Source organism: Scyliorhinus torazame, chromosome 30 (assembly GCF_047496885.1).
Source record: "Scyliorhinus torazame isolate Kashiwa2021f chromosome 30, sScyTor2.1, whole genome shotgun sequence".
NCBI classification, from domain to species: domain Eukaryota; kingdom Metazoa; phylum Chordata; class Chondrichthyes; order Carcharhiniformes; family Scyliorhinidae; genus Scyliorhinus; species Scyliorhinus torazame.
Window position 1 is genome coordinate 9,159,297 of NC_092736.1, and position 23,036 is coordinate 9,182,332.

Genomic DNA, 23,036 nt, shown 5'->3' on the forward strand with positions numbered 1-23,036 from the left:
AAATATACTTAGAATTAATCTATTTTCATAAAAGACATCAGGGATGGCTTCCAATGCCACTAATCTAATTTGGGGCTATTTGGCAGATAAAAATTGCTCTAAGGCTTTATGGGACTGAACTTTAATCCTTTAGATTACAACCTCATTCGCCTCATGTCGATTCTTCCGCTGTATATGGATATATTTCAGTATGTAAAATTATGATTAGTCACGCCATTGGTATCTCTTTCCTGATTGTAAGAAGTCTCACAACACCAGGTTAAAGTTTGAAGGGCCTGAGGAAGGAACAGCTCTCCAAAAGCTAGTGTTTGAAACAAACCTGTTGGACTATAACTTGGTGTTGTGAGACTTCTTAATGTGCTCACCCCAGTCCAGCGCCGGCATCGCCACATCTTTCCTTATTGTAATAATCTATAATTGCATTACTCACATATCAAAGCCACAATGAGACCTATATTAGAAATAACAAAACCATTATAGTCACCCTGGAATACTAAACATTCAAGCACTGCAGGTTACAAGCCATCATTTTCTTCCAGAGGACATAACTTCAATTTTGTAAAATGTAATGCCCATTCTAAAGAATATTTAGGCTTTGCACAAGCTGATCCTCTAAACTCCAGCAGAATTCCAATCAAAAAGGTCTGCATAGTCTGACCTGTCCCAGACACTTCATAGAATCATACAGTTCAGATAGGCCCTTCGGCCCATCAAGCCTGCACCGACAAAATAAACTACTCCTCTAATCTACACCAATCCCACTTCCCAGCATCTGGTCCATAGCCTTGAATATTAAGACATTTCAAATGTTCATCCAAGTACTTTTTAAAGATTGTGAAGTTCCCTGCCACAGCTACCCTCCCAGGGCCGAGCATTTCAGATTCCCAACACCCTCTGGGTCAAAGGATTTTTCCTCAAATCCCCTCGAAACCTCCTTCCTTTCATCTTACAATTATGTTCCTGGTTACTGACCCTTCAACTGAGGAGATCGGCTGATTTATATCCACCCAGTCCATGCCCCTCATAATCCTACACACCTCAATCAGGTCCCCCCTCTCAGCCTTCTCTGCTCCAAAGAAAACGACCCGAGCTTATCCAGCCTCTCTTCACAGCTAAAATGCTCCATCCCACATAACATCCTGGTGAATCTCCTCTGCACCCTCTCCAGTGCAATCGCATCTTTCCTATAGTGAGGTGACCAGAACTGAACACAGTACTCCAGCTGTGCCCTAACCAAAGTCTTGTACAGCTCCAACATAACCTCCCTGCTCTTATATTCTATGCCACAACTGATAATGGCAAGTATCCAAGTCTGCCTTATTAACTACCCTATTAACCTGTTCTATTGTCTTCAGGGATCTGTGGACAAACACCCCAAGATCCTGCTGTTCCTCTGAGCTGCCTGGTGTTGTGCCATTCGTTGAGTACTCCTTGTAATGTTACTCCTTCCAAAGTGTATCACCTCACACTTTTCAGGGTTAAATTCCATCTGCCACTTATCTGCCTATATCCTCCTTTGTCCCAAGACCTTCGTCACCGTCAACTACCCAGCCAATCCTCATGTCATCTGCAAACTTACTTATCATGCCCCCCACATTTTCTTTAATATAATCTATATACATCGCAAACAATACGGGACCCAGCACTGATCCCTGTGGTACGCCACTGGACACCGGCCGAATCAATGCCCTCAGTTTGGTTATTTGGAGGTGCTGTATTAGTGCATATGTTTTGCTTTCTCCATTCATTCTCTGCTAAGATCAGCTTTCAAGGTACAACATACCGATACAACACATTTTGATGCCAAATATATTTAACGTTCCTTTCACTATAGAAGGAGAGAGTATACTCAGGATGCTGACTGGTTTGCTGTACATTTCCAGCATTTTCTGCTTTAAAGTTTGTAGTCTCAGTTGGATTTGTTAGTTATTACGAAGGAAATTCTCTTGCACTTCTACAATATTTCCTAAAGAAACTTCTGTTGCAACAATAATCCCAGGGTTTAAACGGTTAAATATCAAAAATTAAAATAAATTTCAGTATTCATTCATTCCTGAGCTTTTGTGAATCGTACAACTTGTTATTAACACCACTTTGCTACAGGCTGTGAAAATCTCAATACAATAAAGATACAATGAAATGAAGGCTCCACTTACAAGCCTGCTCAGATTTCATCCATTACAATTTCCAAAAGGATTCAGCGAAGGCTTTTCTCGGCTTCGCAAAATGTTGTTGTTCCCCAGAAGATACTTTTCTCTTTTCAATGTCCTCTTTCCTGGTGCTAGGAAACAATAGTGATTGTTACTAACTTATGGGGTCAATAATCAAATCATCTTTTACTAAACGCAGAGAATACCGATGTTAAAATCTCCAACTGCGCAGGAAGATTTCTAATACAACACTCACTGCAAATTAGCTGGAACAAGTTCCTTGCAGCCCTGTGTGTGGCCTCTTGTCTGCTAAAGAATAAATCTGCCTGAATTGCTTTCCCCTCATTCCTGATTGCAAAACCCTGGCAAATGTGTCTTGTTGGTTTATAATGCAGGCAGGCAAGTATTCAAATTCTGCAATTGCACCACCCAAAAAAAATGAAGACAAAATCCAATCTCATCACTTCAAGTAATGGGGCAATATCAAATTGAAAAAAGGTGCAAGTTCTGTACACTAGCATGGATCATTACTTCTTAATAAAACCAACTGTTTGACACCCCACAAAGAGGGTGGGGGGGACACCATTTTCAGCTCAGTTAAACTGACAGCTCAATTCCTGATGAACAGTGATGAATATAGCTGGACTATGCTATCCAGCATGCTCTGCCTGTTGATACCATATGGTGCAATTACTTCAAGTAATGATCCTGAAAATAGCTAGGTTTCCACACAAGAAAACCCTCCAAAACTGCATAACTTAATCAGATTTTAAGATGTTCCATTTCCAAATACATTTCCATAACCAGGAGTTAAATTACTGACCGCTAGCTTAACTAACTGGGTCACATTTGTCAGACAATATCCCTGCATTAACCAGTTATGCCTTCGCTGAAAAATATGATTCTGTTGAAGGGTTTTAATTTCTTTAACTTATGTAGAGCTAAAAGCAGAACCACGTAAGATTTCAATCATCCTACAGCTATTCTACACCATTTTGCAACAAAAAAGGAAATTATTCTTAAATACCAAATGTCAAACTCACATTTATGCAAAAGAATATCTTACACCAACAAGCTTCACAGAAAGATATTCATGTGGCTTCTCAATAAACAAAGGTGTCAGAAACATAACTAATAACTCTTCTTGCTCAAAATCCGACCTGCATCAAATTATATTACATTGTTCGAAACATGGTTACATTACACATTAATAAATTCATTTTTGACTCATTATATAACTGTTATAGCACATCAACTGGAAGAGTAACCTATTTTAGTAAATTTGGCCAATTAGAAGGAATGAACTCTATGGGCTTCGTGGTAACTTAGCTGCGCACAAGAAGGGAAAAAAGAGCCTATCACATAGAAACATGGAAAATTGAAAGAGGAGGCAGCCATTCGTTCCTTCGAGCTGCACATACACATTACACTCCCCACACACACTATCCCAGCCAACAAGATGTCAATGGTTGAGCGGGAGCATGCCCATCCCGCTGATGGGTCGGCTGGGGCCAGAGAGTACCTAGGGGCGTGGCCTGGGGGGGGGCCCATACGATCTGCAGCCTTAAGCTCATAGTGGGCAGTCAGCTGGACATCTTTAACCTGTCCCTACTCCGCTCAGAGGTCCCCACCTGCCTCAAGAAGACCACCATCATACCTGTAGAAAAACCAGGCAACGTGCCTCAATAACTCCGTCCGGTGGCCCTGACTTCAGTCGGAATGAAGTGCTTCGAGAGCTTGGTCATGAAGCGCATCACCTCCATACTCCCAGAACGCCTTGATCCACTGCAATTCGCATGCCGCCGCAACCTGTCCACAGCAGATGCCATCACCATGGCCCTACACTTATCCCTAGAGCATCTCGACAAGGACTCCTACATCAGACTCCTATTTATTGACTTCATCTCCACCTTCAACACCATAATCCCAGCCAAGCGCATATCAAAGCTCCAAAACCTAGGACCTGGCTTCTCACTCTGCAACTGGATCCTCGACTTTCTAACCCACAGACCACAATCAGTAAGAATAAACAACACCTCCACAATACTACTCAATACCGGGGCCCCGCAAGGCTGCGTACTTAGCCCCCTACTACACCCCCCTACTACACACACAACTGCGTGGCAAAATTTGGTTCCAACTCCATCTACAAGTTTGCTGACGATACGACCATAGTGGGCCAGATCTCGAATAACGATGAGTCAGGATACAGGAGGGAGATTGAGAACCTAGTGGAGTGGTGCAGTGACAATAATCTATCCCTCAATGCCAGCAAAACTAAAGAGCTGGTCATTGACTTCAGAAAGCAAAGTATTGTACACACCCGTCAGCATCAATGGGGCCGAGGTGGCGACGGTTAGCAGTTTCAAATTCTTAGGGGTACACATCTCCAAAAATCTGTCCTGGTCCACCCACATCGACACTACCACCAAGAAAGCACAAGGCCTATACTTCCTCAGGAAACTAAGGAAATTTGGCATGTCCACATTAACTCTCACCAACCTTTACAGATGCACTATAGAAAGCATCCTATCTGGCTGCATCACAGCCTGGTATGGCAACTGCTCGGCCCAAGACCGCAAGAAACTTCAGAGAGTCATGAACACAGCTCAGTCCATCACACAAACCTGCCTCCCATCCATTGACTCCATCAACACCTCCTGCTGTCTGGGGAAAGCGGGCAGCATAATCAAAGACCCCTCCCACCCAGCCTACTCACTCTTCCAACTTCTTCCATCGGGCAGGAGATACAAAAGTCTGAGAACACGCACGAACAGACTCAAAAACAGCTTCTTCCCCACTGTTACCAGACTCCTAAACGACCCTCTTATGGACTGACCTGATTAACACTACACCCCTGTATGCTTCACCCAATGCCTGTGTTATCTAGTTACATTGTGTACCTTGTGTTGTCCTATTATGTATTTTTTTTTTTTAAATTTCCTTTTCTTTTCATGTACTTAATGATCTGTTGAGCTGCTCGCAGAAAAATACTTTTCACTGTACCTTGGTACACGTGACAATAAACAAATCCAATCCAATATTCAGATCCTCTCGCTATGAAGGCAAACATACCATTTGCCTTCTTTATTGCCTGCTGTTCCTGTGTGCTTACTTTCAGCGACTGATGCATGAGGACACCAGGTCTCGCTGAGTATCCACCTCTCTCAATTTACACCCATTAAAATCATAATCTGCCTTCATTTTTTGCTACCGAAGTGGTTAACCTCGCATTTATCCGCATTATACTGCATCTGCCATGCATGTGCCCACTTACTCAGCCTTTCCAAATCCCACTGATGCATCTCTGCATCCTCCTCACAGCTCACCCTCCCACCCAACTTTGTATCATGTGCAAATTTGGAGATAATACATCTGGCATTCTGAGATTTTAAAATGTGCAGTTTAGGAATTGAATTGTCAACTTTTCTGTAAAAATAGTGAATCTTAATTATTATATAAGGAAGTCTTGTGATGCAGTGGATATTGTTCCCGCCTCTGCGCCAGTAGCTCTGGATTACAATTCCCACTCTGGGACTTGGTTGGCTACATTGTCCCATGGCCATGAGATAGAGTATCAACCTGTCAATCCTTCCAAACACAACACAAATGGCAGGCAGTAATCAGCAGGGGAGATTCTTGTGATGGAAGTAAATGGGAGGTTGCACCATTATATACATTGTCTCAGGCTGTAACATTCATGTAAATGTTGCCACCGCAACTTGGACTCCCTGGGAGACCAATTGACTGGAGAAACCAAGCATCTAAGACCTCCAATTGATTAAATAAATATTCAGCAGAGGTCATGCTAGTGCTATAGGGATGTATCGTGCTTGAAAAATGTTTGTGGATGGATATACTATAGTACTGGAACTGAATCCTGCAAGTAGAAATTAGGTTTCAAAATTAGCATGAATTTTCTTCCCTGTAATATCGGAATGGACGATTTTCTATAGCACTGCATAATTGTGTATACCGTAATAAGGTAAATATACAAAACAATGAACATTTCATTAAAGAACTGTATTGGGAAAGGTGGCATTTATGCAGTCTAACCTCCTCAAGCAGCTCAAAACTTACCCTCTTGGGTACTCAGTATGTTTGCATATGTTTGCAAGGCAAAGCAGAGCTTTTTTCTTGTGCAAATCTCTTTGCAATTCATGGTGCACATTTTTGCTTTCGGACTTCATTTACTCTGCTGCTTCAATATAGTGATACTCGAGGTACACATCAATTTAAAAATAGCAATCCAACGCTGAAGTACCAAGTACACCAAAGCTTTGGAGTGCAGGTCCGCCTCAAAGGTTTGTTTCACACTGGCTTCAGCTCCGAAGAAGTAGTTTACTAATCTAATTTTCCATTTTGTATTGAAGCACCTCAAAGTGAAGCATGCTCTACGGAGAAAAGTTGAATTTTATTGCACTTATTGTAATATTCAATTTGAAATTTCTTGCAATGTATTTTTACAGATTTTCTGAGTAAAATCTATTTGAGGGTGGAAGGTTCTCCCAGGATGATGAAACTGCTGCTGCTTCAGATCAGTGAAAGATTATCTTTGATCTGCCCAAAATTTGATGGTCTGCCAGTGCAAAAAGTTGCCACAAACTGGATGAATGAAGAGCACCAGGTTTGACTTTGACTTGGTTGAAGGAGATGCCGGAAAAGATGACATAGCATCAGTTGCCTTTGGACTCCACTCCAGATTTTCTGTCAGGGTTTATTTTCCTTAGCCCTCATCTCTCCCGGGGTATACACAAAGCAGTGGGGCTCTTTGCCCGTAGCTGGGAGTTTTGTTATTTGAGCGACAGGGTATGTGCACACACTGGCGGGAATGCAAGCTGCATGTCCAGGGGTCAAACTTCTGAATTTCTCTGAAGCTTTAGCCTGGGGTGGCAAGAAACCCAGTTTCCGTGCGACACCATGAGGAGGCCTAGTAGAGGGCTTGCCTATGGAGAGGCTGTGTTCGGACTGGAAGAGACTTCAATTTATTGGCTATTTTTCGCATTGCTGAAAGCCTGCAGCGTAGGCTGAACATGAGAAACACATTAACACACAGAAAGCAAGAAGCAGACACTTTATGTAATGTCAAATTTGAACTGTTATGTAATGCACTTTTAGAAATGTTATAAATATATTCGGGAAAATAATCCAGCTTTAAACTGAGGCAACAGGCCTTGTATATAGTTTATAAAAAAGCAACGAGTCGATATCCCTTTATTTTCTTTTAAACATGTCTGAAATGTTTTGAGACTTTCAATTCAATAATATCGCAACTATATTTATAAAGAATCAGCTTTGATATTGTTCTAACTACTGGCTCCCAAAGCCGAGGGCTTCAACAACCAGTGGCTGAAAAACAATATGAAGCAAAGATGATAAAGCAAAAAATGATGCAATGTGTTAGATTGTGCATCGAAGTGAATCCATTTTTTCCTCAGGTCTTGGGTGTCTGATGCTGGTCTAGCTGTGCTTAGTAAAAACAGCTCAGAATGTTGATAAAGTTTCAATTTGGACATACCCATTTTAGATTATAATACAATAAAAAACATATTTTTGAATATATACATTATATATTCATATCAGCCCATGCCCTTTATTCAGTGCATCGTGACATAACTTGATGATGACATCTTAATGTAATTACAACATGTCTATGCAGTAGATAATTTGTCATGACCAGTCTACACAAGTATTACTTAATTGGTGCTAACATAATTTAAAAACAGCTTTATGAGAGTGGTTTTCTAGGCATAACAATAGAAACCCTTAAAACATAACCAAAGATTCCATATGCACTACACTTTTCAAATCTGTGATGATTGAGCTTTCAGGCTCATTAAGTACGTCTGCGCTGCCAAGTCATAGAATTTATCATAGAATTTACAGTGCAGAAGGAGGCCATTCGGCCCATCGAGTCTGCACCGGCTCTTGGAAAGAGCACCCTACCCAAGGTCAACACCTCCACCCTATCCCCATAACTCAGTAAACCCCACCCAACACTAAGGGCAATTTTGGACACTAAGGGCAATTTATCACGGCCAATCCACCTAACCAGCACATCTTTGGACTGTGGGAGGAAACCGGAGCACCCGGAGGAAACCCACGCACACACGGAGAGGATGTGCAGACTCCGCACAGACAGTGACCCAAGCCGGAATCGAACCTGGGACCCTGGAGCTGTGAAGCAATTGTGCTATCCACAATGCTACCGTGCTGCCAAGTGATGGTTACAATCACATATAACCTAATATACTGCCATTGACAGTACTATTCGCAGAAGAACTCTATCAAAAAAGAATTAGATATATACTAATGGAGTCAAAGCTGGCAATGTTGTCCAATAAGAGGGAAACTAATGTAGAATCAGTTTGTGATTAGTTGCAGGTTCAAAATCCTGCTCCAAAAAGCAAACACGAAGGGTGAGATCTTCCAGTTGTTCACACCAGCGGGATCTTGCGGTCCTGCTGTAGAGCATCCCTGTTGCGGGTTTCCCGGCGACATCGGGAAATCCCACCGACAACAGCGGGACCACAAGATCCCGCTGCCAGCCAACGGGATGCCTTCCATGCCACTGAGAAACACATCACGGGGAGGCCAGAGCATCACGCCCGTAATCCAGGCTAAGGGAGTTCTGCATCATTAATGACCCTGCCCGGAAGATAATTAAACTAAGGTTTCTTGTTTGGTCTGAAGTAAAAAGAAAAGCGCTGGAAAACGTTAGCTGGGGTCTGGCAGTTGCGTTTATCCAGCACTTTGTTTTTTTTTTCATTTCAGATCTCCAGCATCCACGGTATTTCACTTTTATCTTCTTTGCTCTGTTAGTTGGGATGGACATGAAAGATCTCGCAGCAAGAGGTGAAGGATAGAGAGCACTTCCAGTTCTCCTTTATTCCCTCAAACAACATCCAAAGCAGAGCTTAAGTGAACATTCATCTCATTGTTATTTGCCAAATTACTGTTGCCTTTAACTACATATAGTTCCATTGAAAGTAAAATGCATTAGATGTATCACACAATAAATGCAAGCTATTTATTTTTAATTGCTGTAGGTAATGGAGAAATTTCATTCTCTCTCAGCAGTCTGTTACGTGCTATTAGTCTGAAATGAGGGGTCATCCATGAGGAGAGAGGCACATAGGGGAAACAAAGCAATATTTCAAGGCAAATGAAGTATGAAAATCAAGGTAACTTAGCCAAGAGGAAAGTAGACACTAAGCATGTGCTTCCTAGTCTGTGTAGCAAAGCAAATCCTTGTATTTTGCAGAAATCCTATGACAACCCTTGCTCCAGATACAAGCTCTGGTGAAAAATATCATTCCTAGTGCCCAATCCTCTTTCTACTCCCATGTTAATGTGCCCAATAATTTTGCAGGAAGTTTCAATATGAACAGAACTTTCAATTTAACATTGAAACAGTGCACAAATTAACAGAAATCAATTACCTAGATATGCCCAATTTCTTCAACATTCATACATCACAATCCCTCCCAACCAAAGTAGTTCTTCTTAAGCTTTACATCTTAATCAATTGTGTGAAGAACAATGGGTGCAGATTGCAGTGAAGATTGTGTCATATTGAAACAGATGTGATATGAAGACTCAGACACCAATAAAGCGAACACTGGAAACCATATAAGAAATGTTGAAATAAAAGCAGAAAATGCTACAAAAAGAAATCAGCCCAGTGAAATAGCGCCTATGGAGAAAAATAACAGAATTAATCTTTCAGGTCAATGCCCCTTCATTAGAATTGGAAGATGTTAAAGATGTCAGCTTTGAACCAAGTGCAGAGCTATGAGGTTCAAGACACTTCCAAGATTTCATTTTAACGTGACAAAATAACAACATGCAACATTCCGCAGTACATAAATAAAATAAATACCCAATAACATACAGCACATACATGGCTGAGCAGAGGGTGGGTTCATCAGGGAAATTAGTAATGTGATGGGGTGGAGGGCAAGAATGATGTAATAACAAAAGTGGGTTCAAGACAAAATGAGGTGACAAAGACAAAAGATAGGTCCACGAGGTATAACTATATAAATATAATGTGGAGATGCCAGCAGTGGATTGGGGTGGGCACAGTAAGAAGTCTTACAACACCAGATTAAAGTCCACCAGGTTTCTTTGGAATCACGAGCTTTCAGAGCGCAGCTCCTTCATCAGGTGACACTCTGCGACTATTCTGACTCACCTTTCGCCTGAGCTGGTGTTGGCCCCGATGGAAATTTGATTTTACTGGCATAATCCCAGTATTAATGCGATCAGATCATTAATTCACATTATACATTTTTTAAAAAAAATTTAGAGTACCCAATTCATTTTTTCCAATTAAGGGGCAATTTAGTGTGGCCAATTCACCTACCCTGCACATCTTTGGGTTGTGGGGGCGAAACCCAGGCAAACACGGGGAGAATGAGCAAACTCCACACGGATAGTGACCCAGGGCCAGGATCGAACCTGGGACCTCGGCACTGTGAGACAGCAGCACTGCGCCACCGTGCTGCCCCACATTATAAATATGACAACTAAATCAAATAATACTTATTGAAGTGATTATAGCCATCACAACAAACATGTAACAGATGTATTAGTCAGACTTCACTGTCTCCTTTGCGCTGTATCTATGTCCTGGTCTGCAACATTAAAAGAAACCCTGACCCTCACCGCAAATGGAAGTTGGGTATTAGAAACAGGGAGGGAGAGATTAGTCAAAACAATCAAGCCTTTGGGGCAGCACGGTGGAGCAGTGGTTAGCACTGCAGTCTCACGGCACCGAGGTCCCAGGTTTGATCCCGGCTCTGGATCACTGTCCGTGTGGAGTTTGCACATTCTCCCCGTGTCTGCGTGGGTTTCGCCCCCACAACCCAAAGATGTGCAGGGTAGGTGGATTGCCCACGCTAAATTGCCCCTTAATTGGGAAAAAATTAATTGGGTACTCTAAATTTGTAAAAAAAAAAATCAAGCCTTTGGACAGAGAGGTGGATGGATAAAGAGATCTAGGGAGAAAGTTCCAGAGCATGGGTCCAAAGCAGTTGACAGAGTTTCTACTTATGGCAAGCTGACGCTGCCATATTAAATCCAGCAGATTCATCACTGGAATACTGCTGACTACGCAAGATCTATCATTGTGCTACTGTGGGCAGCACTGGTGCTAACATCAGCCCCACATAGCCTCCATGGAGTTTGAGAACTAGTAGAAGCAAATTTCATGCAACCAATAAGGAGAATTTCACAAGCTGCTCAGAGTCTCCTACAGGATTTGCAATACATCTGTCACCTCACAGCATTCTTCAAGACTTGTTAATGAGGTTCTATCTAATTTTCTTATGGACTGTGACTGTCCTAAATTTTAGTGCTGATAACAAGTAACATGGTTGTAACAATTCACTTGTCCCTTGGACTTAAGTAAATTGAGGTAGTTACTTTACCTTTGATTGACAAAGTAGAATATAACAAAAATGTTATTCAACACCAAAATAGTTTCCAGTTTGTTTGATGAACAAGTCATCAAAGTGAAACTAATGCAATTATCACAAAATGATACAATATACAAATGATACAATATAAAAATATTCGCACAGAAACAATTACAATGAAGCAACATTGTACGGTTGAAATTTAACTGATCGAAAAAGTAAAAGATGCATTAATTTCTGTGGCCCCACGAAGTGACCCCAGGGACTGTGGGTCCAAATCAAAGTACAGGCTCATTTAGCTCTACTATCATACAGTCTGAGAGCTACCCACTTCGCGACCCACTATTTTCGCTTAACTTTACTGTGAGAAGCGAGCCTGCTTGGTGCTTGTCATGTTATGCATAAGCAATCATGTATATAATGATGTAAAAGACCTCCGACCAACAGGGGCAGTGTAAATCTACCTCGTAACTCTACCTTGAGGAGTTGTCGTGCCAGGGGATAGTCATACTTGCTCTACGGTAATTTATCAGTATTAGTAGTTTGTAATATATTTCTTATAGTTATCTTTACCACGCATTTATTTTATAATAAAAAACTAACTATTCAAGAGCTCGACGTGCTTCTGTGCATCTTTCCTACCAGCCAAGCACTAGAAAGTAACAGTGCTCACGATCTCACTTTCTTTGTTATTCAATGTTATATTTCTGATAATGACTTAAGCTGATGAGTTAAGATCTCACTGCATCCATTGAAAAAAATCAAGAGGTTTGTCCTCGAACTCGCCATGCTTAGTCTTGAAATGCCTTTGAGATTGAGACTTTTAATCTTTCATTTCCAGTGCTTCCCTGCAAATAACACACGTGGACTTTGCATCCTGATTTGCAGTGGCACAATTAATAAACCACACCTCAAGAAATCATCTTTATGCTGCTTTGTTCCTGTTTTCAGCTTTTTCTTCATGGGTTGTTTGCCAGAGGCCCAGGAGTTCACACAAGCACTGCTGGCAGCTGCAAAATGGAAGAATCTCTCTCACGCCCAAAGCACGTGATGTCAAGTACGTGACCTACTCTCAGTTGTTGCTTCTGGACAGAAGACCCCACCGATTTTTATTTATTTATTTATTTATTTTAAAAGAAACTGCTCCTGGGTCAGCGTGCTGATGTCAGGAGGCGGCAGTCTGCCTCGTTGGGCTCCGGGCCTGCGCACTGCTGAGGGGGCACGCATGTGCGGGATGGCCGGCATTCTGAAAGCCGGTCGCGGCTGGCATTTTTAAAAGCCAGTCGCAGCCATTGCCCACTTCTTCCTGCAATCAGGAACGCCGCGACTGATGGCCCTGCAACCCTCCCAACCCACCCGCAAAGCACCCACAGGTCGCAACTCTGACTTTGAAAATGACTGCTTTAAGCTCCTGTCCTTCAACTCAGTAACATATCTTTGGATGCAAAGTAAATTCATTTCATGGCTATAAAATTCTGGGATGAAATTTATGCACAGTTTTGCACTAATTCCAGCCAACTCTGGAGCTATTAAAAATAGCGGATAGGACCTGATTCTACGATTCCCAACACCATTCCAGGTGGCAATTTTTGTCAGCACTGGATAAGAATGTAGAGTAGCAATCCCTCACTCTTTACTCCTGACCCAGATGGCTCCATTGTCAGGGGTATGTATCTCACAAAGACCCCCCCCCCCCCTCCCCTTTGTGGAGTCGGACCAGCTTCTGGACGACTTGTGGTTCATCGTGGGTCATAGGCTGGATTTCGGAATCTTTTGAAAGCCAAGTTTAAAAAGTCTTATTCATCCTCCTTCCATGTCACCTTCATGTTCCTTCCATGCCATCTCCATGGCTATTCAGCCAGGATGGGCAATAAATGCTAGCCTAGCCAGTGACGTCTTCTTGGAAATAAATATTTTAAAAGTATACACTACATACAGAACCAATGAGCCAGATAATGAAAATGGCAAGTGTTGAAATGCTCTGGGAAGAAAACAGCCATTCAGAAATCTGCTTCAAAAAAACTGCTGCTCTGGCAGTCCATCAGATCAGGCAATCACAGTTTTACCCACTTCATTGTCCAAATAAACATAGACATTGACAAAAGAGAACAAAGAAAGAATAATTTATCAGAATCTCAAAGATATCAATCAGGCAAAGTAAATATGCCACTTCACTTCAGCTTGTCCAAACAGACCCCTGCCAAATATTGACTGGAAAATATATAGTTCGAGTACAATAGATGGGTCGTTTTTTGTACAGTGTGTGCAGGAGGGTTTCCTGAAACAATATGTTGACAGGCCAACAAGAGGCGAGGCCACGTTGGATTTGGTTTTGGGTAATGAACCAGGCCAGGTGTTGGATTTGGAGGTAGGAGAGCACTTTGGGGACAGTGACCACAATTCGGTGACGTTTACGTTAATGATGGAAAGGGATAAGTATACACCGCAGGGCAAGAGTTATAGCTGGGGGAAGGGCAATTATGATGCCATTAGACGTGACTTGGGGGGGATAAGGTGGAGAAGTAAGCTGCAAGTGTTGGGCACACTGGATAAGTGGGGCTTGTTCAAGGATCAGCTACTGCGTGTTCTTGATAAGTATGTACCGGTCAGACAGGGAGGAAGGCGTCGAGCGAGGGAACCGTGGTTTACCAGGGAAGTGGAATCTCTTGTTAAGAGGAAGAAGAAGGCCTATGTGAAGATGAAGTGTGAAGTTTCGGTTGGGGCGATGGATAGTTACAAGGTAGCGAGGAAGGATCTAAAGAGAGAGCTAAGACGAGCAAGGAGGGGACATGAGAAGTATTTGGCAGGAAGGATCAAGGAAAACCCAAAAGCTTTCTATAGGTATGTCAGGAATAAGCGAATGACTAGGGAAAGAGTAGGACCAGTCAAGGACAGGGATGGGAAATTGTGTGTGGAGTCTGAAGAGATAGGCGAGATACTAAATGAATATTTTTCGTCAGTATTCACTCAGGAAAAAGATAATGTTGTGGAGGAGAATGCTGAGCCCCAGGCTAATAGAATAGATGGCATTGAGGTACGTAGGGAAGAGGTGTTGGCAATTCTGGATAGGCTGAAAATAGATAAGTCCCCGGGACCTGATGGGATTTATCCTAGGATTCTGTGGGAGGCCAGGGAAGAGATTGCTGGACCTTTGGCTTTGATTTTTATGTCATCATTGGCTACAGGAATAGTGCCAGAGGACTGGAGGACAGCAAATGTGGTCCCTTTGTTCAAAAAGGAGAGCAGAGACAACCCCGGCAACTATAGACCGGTGAGCCTCACGTCTGTAGTGGGTAAAGTCTTGGAGGGGATTATAAGGGACAAGATTTATAATCATCTAGATAGGAATAATATGATCAGGGATAGTCAGCATGGCTTTGTGAAGGGTAGGTCATGCCTCACAAACCTTATTGAGTTCTTTGAGAAGGTGACTGAACAGGTAGACGAGGGTAGAGCAGTTGATGTGGTGTATATGGATTTCAGCAAAGCGTTTGATAAGGTTCCCCACGGTAGGCTATTGCAAAAAATACGGAGGCTGGGGATTGAGGGTGATTTAGAGATGTGGATCAGAAATTGGCTAGCTGAAAGAAGACAGAGGGTGGTGGTTGATGGGAAATGTTCAGAATGGAGTACAGTCACAAGTGGAGTACCACAAGGATCTGTTCTGGGGCCGTTGCTGTTTGTCATTTTTATCAATGACCTAGAGGAAGGCGCAGAAGGGTGGGTGAGTAAATTTGCAGACGATACTAAAGTCGGTGGTGTTGTCGATAGTGTGGAAGGATGTAGCAGGTTACAGAGGGATATAGATAAGCTGCAGAGCTGGGCTGAGAGGTGGCAAATGGAGTTTAATGTAGAGAAGTGTGAGGTGATTCACTTTGGAAGGAATAACAGGAATGCGGAATATTTGGCTAATGGTAAAGTTCTTGAAAGTGTGGATGAGCAGAGGGATCTAGGTGTCCATGTACATAGATCCCTGAAAGTTGCCACCCAGGTTGATAGGGTTGTGAAGAAGGCCTATGGAGTGTTGGCCTTTATTGGTAGAGGGATTGAGTTCCGGAGTCGGGAGGTCATGTTGCAGCTGTACAGAACTCTGGTACGGCCGCATTTGGAGTATTGCGTACAGTTCTGGTCACCGCATTATAGGAAGGACGTGGAGGCTTTGGAGCGGGTGCAGAGGAGATTTACCAGGATGTTGCCTGGTATGGAGGGAAAATCTTATGAGGAAAGGCTGACGGACTTGAGGTTGTTTTCATTGGAGAGAAGAAGGTTAAGAGGAGACTTAATAGAGGCATACAAAATGATCAGGGGGTTGGATAGGGTGGACAGTGAGAGCCTTCTCCCGCGGATGGATATGGCTGGCACGAGGGGACATAACTTTAAACTGAGGGGTAATAGATATAGGACAGAGGTCAGAGGTAGGTTCTTTACGCAAAGAGTAGTGAGGCCGTGGAATGCCCTACCTGCTACAGTAGTGAACTCGCCAACATTGAGGGCATTTAAAAGTTTATTGGATAAACATATGGATGATAATGGCATAGTGTAGGTTAGATGGCTTTTGTTTTGGTGCAACATCGTGGGCCGAAGGGCCTGTACTGCGCTGTATTGTTCTATGTTCTATGTTTGAGAGTCTTGGGCGTGAAGGTGGCATGGGGTTGAGTGCATGAGGACGAGAGGTCCTAACTGCTTTGAACACAGCTGGGATGTAGTTCCAGGTAACTGAGGCAGGCCTGCTAAGCAGCCCGGGACTCAACTGCTCCCTCCATGGTTGCCTATAATCAGCTTCCTGCTTAACTCAACACTGCTCCCACATCACTGGAGTGATGATTGTACGTAATCGGTCCCCTTAATAAACCGATGCACGCCTGCCAACTCAGGAATGACTTGAGCTACCCGCTCCCGACTGATGTCAAGTACGTCTTGCAAAGGAATTGTAAAGCCTGTAAAGAAAACTTCATTCTGGTGAAGCTTTATTTCTTCCAAGGGCAAAGCAGAGGTGAGGAACTCAGAGCGATCCACCTTGGCAATAAAAATCCAGCCCTAAGTGTCCATACCAGTTAAACAGTCCCATTCCAGAGCAAAATTATTTTTTTCTTTTTTAAAAATAAATTTAGTGCACCCAATTCATTTTTTCCAATTAAGGGGCAATTTAGCTTGGCCAATCCACCTACCCTGCACATCTTTGGGTTGCAAACACAGGGAGAATTTGCAAACTACACACGGACAGTGACCCAGAGCCGGGATCGAACCTGGGACCTCGGCGCCGTGAGGCAGCAATGCTAATCACTGCGCCACCGTGCTGCCTTATTCCAGAACAAAATTAATGGAGAATCAAATTGTGCTTAAACAATTCTGGTATGGTGGGATGCACCCCCGTTGTCTCTAGCAGGCAGAGTCCAAACGGTTAAAATGACGGTCCTCTCGAGGTTCCTGTTTGTATTTCAATGTCTCCCCATCTTCATTCCGCGGTCCTTTTTTCAGCGTGTCAATAAAGTTATAGCGGGCTGTGTATGGGGGGGCAAGTCCCCGCGAGTGAGGAGGGTAATGCTGGAGCGGAGTCGGGGAGAGGGAGGGCTGGCGCTGCTGAACTTTAGCAATTATTACTGGGCGGCTAACATAGCCATGATTAGGAAGTGGTTGGTGGGGGGGGGGGGGGGGGGGGGGGGGGGGGGGGGGGGTCGGCATGGGTGCGTATGGAGACGGCTTCTTGCAAGAGCACAAGTTTGGGGGCGCTGGTCACTGCGCCTCTGCCATTCCCGCCGGCGCAGTACTCCACCAGCCCCATGGTGGTGGCGGCCTTGAGAGTCTGGGGCAATGGAGGAGACATGTGGGAGCATCGGTCTGGTCTCCAATCAGCAATAATCACCAGTTTGCCCCGGGGAGGATGGACAGGGGGGTTCCGAATGTGGCGGAGAGTGGGGATTGAGAGGATGAGGGACTTGTTTACAGAGGGGAGCTTTCCGAATTTGAGGGCGCTGGAGGAGAAGTTTGCATTGGCGTGGGAAACGAATTTCGATATCTGCAGGTGCAGGACTTTCTGCGTACACAGGTACCAACTTTCCCACTCCTGCCGCTAAGGGGGATTTAGGACAGGGTAGTTTCCAGAGGATGGATAGGTGAGGGGAGCATTTCTGACATTTATAAGGAACTTATGGGATCAGAGGAGACGCAGACTGAGGAGCTGAAGTGAAAGTGGGAGGAGGAGCTGGGGGGAGAGATAGAGGCGGGCCTTTGGGCGGACGCGTTGAGTAGAGTCAACACGACCGCAACTTGTGCCAGACTCAGCCTGATTCAATTCAAGGTCGTTCACCGGGCTCACATGACAGTGGCCCTGATGAGCAGATTCTTTGGGGTGGAAGATAGGTGCGCAAAATGTTAGGGAGGACCAGCGAACCATGTCCACATGTTCTGGACATGTCCAAAGCTGAGAGGATTTTGGCAGGGATTTGCTGACATCATGTCCAAGGTATTAAAGACAAGGGTGGCATGGAGTCCAGAGATGGCAATTTTCAGGGTGTCGCAGGATCCGGGAATCCAGGAGAAAGAGGCAGACGTTCTGGCCTTTGCTTCCCTGGAAGCCCGGAGGTGGATATTACTAGCATGGAGGGACTCAAAGCCCACAAAGTCAGAGACCTGGCTATCGGACATGGCTAGCTTTCTCTGTCTGGAGAAAATTATGTTCGCCTTGAGAGGGTCACTGTTAGGGTGCGCCCGGAGGTGGCAACCGTTCATCGACTTCTTCGCGGAGAATTAATCGTCAGCAGGGGGGGGGGGTTAGGTTAGCGTAGATTAGGGGGTTAATTAATGGTGGGCCCTGTTGGGGAGGGAGGTGGTAGTTGCACTATGTTTATATTTTCATGTACATTGTTTATATTGCTGCTGTTACAATACCAAAAAATACCTCAATAAAATGTTTATTAAAAAAAAAAAAAATTCTGGTATGGCAATCTAGTTGATGTTTGACTTATTTTTACGATCTGCAGATGTAGCTATAATTACTATTGGCTAATGTACTCCCCATATTATGAATGGCACCTTGTGTTCAATAACAAAATGGTTCATAGGTGAAGTGAAATACATCCACTTCATTGCACTTGCAAGAAGCAATTTACATAATGTAATAGGATTGTATACACGAGTAACAGATACATGGGATCAAAACTCTGGCTTGCCAAGCCACAGCACCAGTAAATTATTTTAACTTTTTGGAACATCAATATAAAGTTTCACAATTTGGGCTACAGTTGTCGCAATATTGCATTATGCATAACAAAATCACTGCTGCATTCTTAGAATTTTATTTACTGCCCAACCTGTAAATTTGGTTAGCCATATACCTTAGTTACAAACCTGGTTGACCCAGGTTTTGACAGTAATCATGCCTATATTGTGAGTAATCCCAAGAGAATTGTAGGAATAACGACACGCAATAGTAAGGAAGCTATTGAATAAATTGTGACAGATGACACTGCTGGAGCTGAGAAAGTATTTCAAATGATTTACTATATAACTGTACAAATTGTAAAAATCTTATATTCCAGAAAAAATGTAGTCCTTTTGAGCATTTCAAGAAAAGGTATTTTCTTTCCAATACTTTCACATATGCAATGTCCACTCTGCTTTTCCTTTAGCTCGATCAGAAAGTGCTCCAATGTAAAACCAAGTTTGATCATTCATTTTTTGACATTCATCAGCTTAACATTAAAAACATCTGCATTCATACCTTTAAAAAATGGGGACAGTGGGTAGAAAAGGATCACTGCACAATCAGAACTGACACAAAGTCGTTTACGAAAGTAAAAGTAAGCCTATGATCAAGGTTTACACTCACTTTCACAGTAGTGGGATTACATAATCGGCCAAAAACAGTTTCAATTTTGCTAATAACCATCAGTAATAAACAATTCAACGTTTCAGCATTACAGGTTCTCAATCTACAACACATGTATATACAAAAAGGACACAAAAGCTTGACATTTTCAAAGATGATTACTTCATCTGACACTCTGAGGCCCAATAAAACATCAACGATTTCTAAAATTGTCATTCTCTCTTTTCAACGCCAGTCAATACCTGTGATAATGAGAACTACTTCACCTTTACTCTGATAATAATCACTGATACAATCATTTGCAGAACTTGTATGCAAAAGTAAAATAAAGTCAAATTCTGCACATTCTCCCCATGTCTGCGTGGGTTTCATCCCCACAACCCAAAGATGTGCAGGGTAGGTGGATTGGCCACGCTAAATTGCCCCTTAATTGAAAAAAATAATTGGGTCCTGTAAATTTTTTTTAAAAAATTTTTTAAAGTCTAATTCTAACAAATTCAAATTTAGCAAATTGCAAAGAAATTTAAAACTTACATACATATTTTTTTCAGCTTTGCTGCACACAAGATTATTTGATTTCTTGGGCCTCTGGCTCATTTATGCCTTGCCTGTCGCAAAGCCAGACTCCACATAACTCCCATACTATATACTGATGGAAGGATTTTTCTTTAAACTTACAGTTAGGGCAATCTGATCTGTAGACGGCATCTTGAACTTCCATTTTGAGGCTTACGCCTGAACATAGTAATGAGAATCAAAAAATCATCATGTTAGCACTGAGTCACCCACTCATTGTACATTACTTCATCGTGCTTCCTTTAAGCAGCTGGCTTCTTTTATAAACATTAATAATTTACCATGCATTGTCACCCAATGGACTTGCACAAAGCATCTCAGCAAGTCCCAGACCAAGATATCAACTTCCTAATGGAACAATAACTGTAATTTTGCTGGGCTAATGTGTAGCCTTTGTTCGATTCAAAGACTGCCCATCACCAGTGTATCCATTGGAGACAGATTTGCTATGCAAAAAGTGCAATATTGACTAGTTTTAAATGCATCTTATTTTTCAGGAGATAGAGTCCCAACACAACATAAAAGAATGAAGCAAATGCAGCAAGTAAATGTCCTCACCGGTCAGCAATGCCATGCAGCAGCTTTGGAGGGAAGGAATCGAAGATATTGGGCTAAAGGTTCAAATAATTTTTGATAAGTTGAATTCGACATGGTTTTTATAGGTGGAGGCAGATATTAGCAAGTAGAGTTATTTGCTTTTCATGTCATAATTTTCTTTTAAATCAAGACATACACAAGCTGTGATCCTTGAGTACCCAATTCTTTTTTTTCCAATTAAGGGTGGCCAATTCACCTACCTTACACATCTTTTTGGGCTGTGGGGGTGAGACCCACACAGGAACGGGGAGAATGTGCAAACACCACATGGAGTGACCCGGGGCTAGGATCGAATCTGGGTCCTTGGCGGTGTGAGGCAGCAGTGCTAACCACTGCGCCACTGTGCTGCCCTTGTTGCATGCTTTTAGAGAGAAAGACTCGCCTATTGATCATTCATACAGTTAATCATACTTTAAAAACAGGAAAAAGTAAATACATTTACATTTATTTATAGTTGGGAGATATTCACTCTGTAGATAGCAGATGAGCAGCATCATGCAGTACAGCAAATGTCACGAGCAATAGGCCTTTTAGGGGGTCATGGCTTATGGGGCAAGGTATGAACTTTGAACCAGTGTTTAACGACAGCTCATCTATCAGCCGGAATGGGCAATAAATCTATTCAACTCTTCCATGGAATTGAGCCAGAAGAAGTGGCTGTTTCCATGAGGCGGGGGCAAGCCCATGGGAGAACTTGGTGCAGGGTCACTAACTCTGGATTAAAAATAAAAAAGGGGGGTACTGACAAGACAGAGCTATTGCAATCCCAGACCGGACACCAACAGTTACTTGGATACCGGTTAGAAATCCCAATATTTTATTTAATTTGTCGGACCGTGAGGAATAGATGCTCCGCTCTAGGAGTTCTTCCATGCACAAAGGGGGATAAATGATATTAAAACAAACTTCATTACTAACACAGTATTACTCTAATTTTCACAGCATACAAGGAAATAGCTTATAATTACCCATTAAACAATGCTTAACACGGAAATAAAACACTGCTAACTCTTATCTTTTGTCTCCAGTCAAGCAAAACCCATCTCAGGTCAAAATCCACCTTTAAATACATTTAGCAAACTAGGGTTACCTGCTGAACATCTGAACAGAGTTCCTTCTAAAAGACTTATTGGAGATGAAGGGTGAGAGCAAGAACGAGAGGGAGAGGGAACGCTAAACTCAACACCTGACTGCTTCAGCCCCGGATCCTACCATGAGCTAGATCATCTTACTTAATAAGCTAAAGCTAAACCCCCAGTCTCTAATTATCTACTCCCCAGGGAACCTTCTTTGCGTAAACAAAATTCCATTCATCCTTACTTTTACGATGCTTTAATTGTCCCTTTTCTAGCCACAAAGTCTGGCTGCCTTTCAAACAAGGATTCTTTTTTAAAAATGACTGCAGCAGTCATACACACACTAATCCAGGCTTTTAACCCTTACTGCAGCAAGTGCATACAATACAACATGCATCTGAAATTCCTCCATTCTTCACAAAGAGCAGGTTGGTGACAAGACTATGGTGGTGGAGGATCTCTGATCTGGACTCGTGCATGAGCCTATCGTCGCAGCTGTACAAACAGAATCTGATATTGCCACCGCCGCCTGGGATTGCAGCCCCAAGACCTACAGTACAGTCACCAACCCAAATCACCCACCTGCTGAATGAAGTGATGTGTCGGCCAGTGTTCCCTCGTGGCTGCGTCAGCCAGGATCTACACATGCGCATACAGGGATGATGCAGACACGGAGGAAATCTGAGATAATATGTCTCAGGAAGGCCTGACTCAGGATATTGGGTTGACAGTTAAATTATACGACATCCCAGAAAATCAGGAATGGTTGGGCATCCTGAACTGGCAGGTTAACAACAGTTGGCAAGAATATTATGGGACCAGGTGGGAAAGCCTGAAAATCAAAACCAGTGCCACAACACCAAGGTTGTTAAACTTCTCTCAGTCAGTGAAGGAGACCTGAAGTCAATCTTCAGTCAGTTTTAGATCTGTTCACAAACTGGGGACACTACAAATGTATAGTTCCTAACTCTGCAACTCACTACCAATGGCTATGTGTGCACAAGCAATTATCCAATGAGTGCCTCCCACCTGTAGACATTTAGCCTTAATTTATACAATTAACAGTGGTGTCATGCAAGGGGCCTGGAACTTTGGTTCAAAGATTTTGGTTGGTCCACTCAGTGTCTAAAACCAATGGACAAAGCAAATGCATGGGCAACATGGTGGCACAGTGGTTAGCACTGTTGCCTCACAGCGCCACGATTCCAGCCTTCGGTGACTGCGTGGCGTCTGCATGTTCTCCCTGTGTCTGCGTGGATTTCCTCCGGGTGCTCCGCTTTCCTCCCACAGTCCAAAGATGTGCAGGTTAGGTGGATTGGCCATGAACAACGCGCAGGGCTATGGCGATAGGGCGGGGGAGTAGGCCAAGGCAGAGTGCTCTTTCGGG

The 23,036-nt window shown here is 43.1% G+C and overlaps 1 protein-coding gene across 4 annotated transcripts in view; it reads right to left on the reverse strand.

The window, feature by feature from the left end:
* peak1 (pseudopodium-enriched atypical kinase 1) overlaps positions 1–23,036 on the reverse strand; it is a 281,748-nt gene that overhangs the window by 135,269 nt on the left and 123,443 nt on the right. For 3 of the 4 annotated variants that reach the window (XM_072492775.1, XM_072492772.1, XM_072492776.1), the window contains exon 2: positions 2,157–2,281. The exons of the other annotated variant lie outside the window; for it this stretch is intronic. The gene's annotated coding sequence lies outside the window, so the exon portion shown is untranslated. The remainder of the gene's footprint in view (positions 1–2,156; positions 2,282–23,036) is intronic. 4 annotated transcript variants of the gene reach the window in all.